The 5,123-nt window shown below is 44.7% G+C and overlaps 1 pseudogene; it reads right to left on the reverse strand.

The window, feature by feature from the left end:
• Positions 1-3,646: 3,646 nt before the first annotated feature.
• Positions 3,647-3,764, reverse strand: LOC126254870 (5S ribosomal RNA; annotated as a pseudogene).
• Between the last annotated feature and the right edge of the window lie 1,359 nt (positions 3,765-5,123).

Raw genomic sequence — 5,123 nt, forward strand, 5'->3', positions numbered from 1 at the left:
AGGCAGGATTCGAACCTGCGACCGTAGTGGTCGCCCGGCTCCAGACTGTAGCGCCTAGAACCGCACGGCCACTCCGGCCGGCCAGTGGAGGTGAAGAAGGACATGGAAAGGGGAGAGGATGTGACGGATAGAAAGAGTGGAAGGAGGAGATGGACAAAGAAAGGGTGGGAAGAAAGGGATGGAATTAGAGTGGAGGAGGAGGAGATGTACAGGTGTAAAGAGGAAATGGACAGATGATAAGGAGCAGATGGAGAGAGGTGGGAAGATCAGGTTCACAGGGGTGGGGGGAGATGGAGCAAATGGACAGTAAGAGGGGAAAGGAGAAGATGGACTAATGGAAGACTGGAGTAAATACATCCCTGGGCAACGATGTGCTCTCAACTAGTAGGTTAGTTCGCATAATCATCCTCAAACCTCACACGTACTTCATCCGGCCCAGTTGCCTGATTTTGTATTGTGATCGCTTATCTCAGTATCTGCCATTTCAGCATTCGTATGATGACTGAAAGGAGAAACAGTGTTACAGTCTTCCGCAGGGAAAGATTTTTGCCGTCTTCTGTTTCGACTCCAGTATCGTGACTGAACAGCTGGATATAACGTCACGATACACGAATGATACCTATGTCAAATAAGTGAGGTGTCAAACAGAGAACCGAGAAGCGACGATTGGCGTGTCCAGTGTCAGCGCGTTGCTCTGAGAGGCTCCAGCGACGAGCTGTGGTGCCGCGGGCGTCCGGCAGATGGCGCGCGCTACGAGAGGCGGGGCCAACCCATGTTATTATGGCCTGCGGATAAAGCAATTTCTCCGGGAATCAGCCCCCGTCTTGAGAGGCGCGGGTGGGGGATAATCGGAAAATGATCCGTCGCTGGGACAATGGGAGGGGGGGGGGGGGAGTGAGGGGAAGTGCGGCGCCTCCTCCCTCTGTCCTCCAATCAGCGCACCAGATCCCTCCCGCAGTAAACTCAGCCCTCCAACTCCGCCACGCTACTACAGTTGGAGGCTCTCTTATAGCTACCGCCGGTTCTACCATGCAGTAGCCTGAGTACTTGCTATTACTAAGAGTGTTGTTATAGTCTCTTCCTCAGGAAACCTCTTCGTACACGCTGCTTCAGAAGAAATAGAAAATATTGGGTTGGTTCATAAGTTCGTGGCGTTTTTCCGTAAGCTTAATACACACAACAGATACATATAACACAGACTATACTCATCAATAACACACGAGGGGCAACAATAAAGTGATGAGACTGATATGAAAAAAAATGTAGCTTACCGTTTTAATCAAGTTTATTGTTGTCTCCTTCAAAGTAGTTCCCTTCGGATTGCACACACTTTTTCCAGCGCTTCTGCCATTGATGGTAACATTTCTCGAACTCATCTTCTGTAATATTCTCCGAGACCCTCGTCACAGCTTTTTGGGCATCTTGTGTTGTTTGAAAATGGTGCCCCTTGACCGCCGTTTTGACTCTTGGAAATAAAAAAAAGTTGCACGGAGCGATATCTGGTGAATAAGGTGCCTGTGGTAGCACTGAAATTTGTTTTGAGGTTAAAAATTGCTGTACTGACAGAGAAGTATGGGACGGCACGTTATCGTGATGCGGAATCCAAATATCAGCAATGTTGGCACGGATATGATGAACTCTTTTACGAAGTGTTTCTAAAATTTCTTTGTAGTAATATTGGTTAACTGTTTATCCAGGAGGCACCCACTCTTTTTGAACAATTCCCTTGGAATCAAAGAAGCACACAAGCATCCATTTCATTTTTGACTTTGACATGCGAGCCTTTTTTGGTCTGGGTGATCATTACGAGCACCATTGCAAAATTTGGCGTTTTGTCTCTGGATCGTACTGAAAAAACCAACTTTCATCACCAGTGATAACACGGTTCAACAATTCTGGATTGATTTCCGTTTGCTTTAACAGATCGGCTGCTGTATGTTTCCGTATTTCTCGCTGTTGTGGTGTGAGATTTTTGAGGACCATTCTTTCACAAATCTTTCTCAAACCAAGATCTTCAGATATTATTAGACGAACCATTTCTCGACGGATGTTCAGTTCTTCTGCAATCATTTTCACGGATAATCTTCTCTCAGATCGTACTTCACGCCCCCTGGCCAAGTTGACATCCGTTCGTGAGGTTGATGGTCGTCCAATGCGGTCTTCATCTTCAGCATTCGTTCTCCCTTCACTAAACATTTTATGCCAACAAAAAACTTGAGCTCCTGACATAACCTCCTCTCCAAAGCCTTCTGAAGATTACCACAAGATATCGTCGCGTTTTCACCCAATTTAACACAAAAAGAAATGACATACCCTTGCGCAATATTATGCGGTTCCATTTCCGTGACGAGAGACACACACACACATGTTAACTTATTACAGCACAACTCACAACTGAGCAGCTGCGTCGATCTGCCACTTGGACTAGAAGCAGCTTATAGGCCAAGGTCAAAGATATTGTGCCTATGCGAGCCTGCAGTGTTGCCACATCTTGCCAAGAAAATCAGTCTAATTACTTTATTGTTGCACCGCGTATTCTCTTTCACTATTTAGAACAGTCTGCCTACACTTGTGTAACTTTTCAATTCCGCAGCTATATAAATCATGTGGTTTTGAGGTGAAGAACTCGTCGAGCCATATTCGGAGCGCATTTTCTACCGAAAATGATATTTGTCGAAGGTAAGTGGATAGTAAACGGGAAAGATGAAAATCTGAGGGTGCACGATCAGGTGAATGAATTGGTGCGGAATGACTTTCCAACCCAACACCTCTACAGTGTTTGTTGTGTGTCTATCAGAGTGCGAGTGGATGTTACTGTGGAGTAGCATCATTTCACGCAGTCTTCCTGGTCGTTGTTCTTGGACTGCACTTGGAAGACGTCTCAGTTCATGAAATTAAATTTCGGCAGTGATGGTTACACCCCGGGGAAGCAATTCGTAGTACATCGAACCGTCGCTGTTCCACCAGATCCGTAACATTTCGGGCTTTCTAAATAAAAAATGAGGTGAGGTGGTGTGGTGGCCCTCAGCTACGTACCCTCTGACTCAGAGTTGAAATATTAAAAGTTTTGGCTGGTATCGTTGTCTAGGGGCTAAGATACGTGGTTGCCGAATTACAAGCCAAATATTGCTGAGTCTACAGTATATAATATGAATATACACATGAATCGAATGGTCGAAGGTTCCTGTCACTCGGCAATTGCGAATTTTGAAAGTTATATAGAAATTTATAAATGAAAGATTGCTATTAAATAACATCTGCAAATACTATTTTAACGACTGTAAATGATGAGTATGATAGCAGAAATACCTTTAAGAATACCTTCTATTACTGTAAAACACTTATTGGTGTCGATGGTCCAGCAATTAAATAAAATATAAGTTGAATGATAGGGAAACAATAAATTCCTACTTCACGTGGTTAGTTATGAACAACAACATAAAAGCACTCCGTCTTCAGGCCACAAGTGGTCCATCGAGACCATCCGATCGCCGTGTCATCCTCAGTTGAGGATGCGGATAGGAGGGGCGTGTGGTGAGCACACCGCTCTCCCGGTCGTTATGGTGGTTTTCTTGGACCGGAGCCGCTACTATTCGGTCGAGTAGCTCCTCAATTGGCATCACGAGGCTGAGTGCACCCCGAAAAATGGCAACAGCGCATGGCTGCCCGGATGGTCACCCATCCAAGTGCCGCCCACGCCCGACAGCGCTTAACTTCGGTAATCTTATGGGAACTAGTGTATCTACTGTGGCAGGGCCGTTGCCAACAACAACATAGCTCGCGAGATATTCACTTCTAAACGCATACTACGTCTTCACTGCAGAAGCCACGGAAAGCTCACAAGTGCACAAGTTGGCACTACACAATATTTCTATCTCCCGCCACCACAAGCAAACTGCTCCAGTCTCCAACTTAGTTCCTGCGACCGGCCGTAGCGTCTTCTCGTCTAGCACTGTCTCGTGTACTCACCCGTACTCCCGAACTCCGCCACTTCCATACAGTCTCTCCACGTATTTTTGGAACGACCGCTGTTATTGACTAGAGCGCTCCCGCCATATCTCCAAGCCAACGCACGCTCACAAACATAATCAAACATATTCGAAATACTGGATTTACATTTAAATAACTTGAAATTAAGTAAATCTTCCTACGGCTGGACCATAAACACGCTCTAACACACATTAGTAAATACATAAATAAATTAAATATATATGAACGGAACAGAGCAAAATTAAGCTAGTAGGCTAATGTCTCTGTGCGTACTAAAACACAGTAAATAATTGATTAATTCCTTCATGAGTAGTATATGTCGGATATAAACAAAGACATACATGAATAAATATATTTATAAGCATGCTGCTACCGTTTTTCCGTGTAACTGGAGTACTTATGGCCTGACGCGATTAATAGTAATCGGCCACTTTGACCTCCAATAACTCACGTACTATTCAAGTTACATGTCTGTAATTCACAGGCCGGCCGGAGTGGCCGAGGGGTTCTAGGCGCCACAGTCGGGAACCGCGCGACCGCTACGGTCGCAGGTTCGCATCCTGCCTCGGGCATGGATGTGTGTGATGTCTGAACAGGTTTAAGTAGTTCTAAGTCTAGGGGACTGATGAGCTCAGACGTTGTCCCATAGTGCTCAGAGCCATTAGAACCATTTTGTAATTTATATCAATTTAGGTTTACACTAATAGCTTTCTAAAGACACATCAATCCACGAAATCGGATTAGCCGTTTAGATTTCGGAAATTCGTTGCTGGGTGTTACTTGTACAATTTATCGTCAGATACTAAACTTTAAACTAATAAAGATATTGAAAATCTGATTACACCATCATAATCGTCGTGCAAATAATGGTAGCGTACATGTTTCTTTTTGAGGTATCATTATTCCTCTGGCTACTATTAATTTTTATGTGAACTGCGAAATGTCAGCCATTATGGTTTTACAAATTCCGCCATCTTTGGCACTACCGGCATACAAATCTCCTTCGTCGGCAGAAAGCACAGTCCTCGCCACAGCGTCAGCATGGAATTTCCAGCCACTTGCTCAGTCGTGTGAAGTTAGCATCCCTTTTTCGAGAAATATACATTTTTGCACAGTTCTTGTTAGATGTGCCA

This window comes from Schistocerca nitens, chromosome 4, assembly GCF_023898315.1.
Source record: "Schistocerca nitens isolate TAMUIC-IGC-003100 chromosome 4, iqSchNite1.1, whole genome shotgun sequence".
NCBI classification, from domain to species: Eukaryota; Metazoa; Arthropoda; class Insecta; order Orthoptera; family Acrididae; genus Schistocerca; species Schistocerca nitens.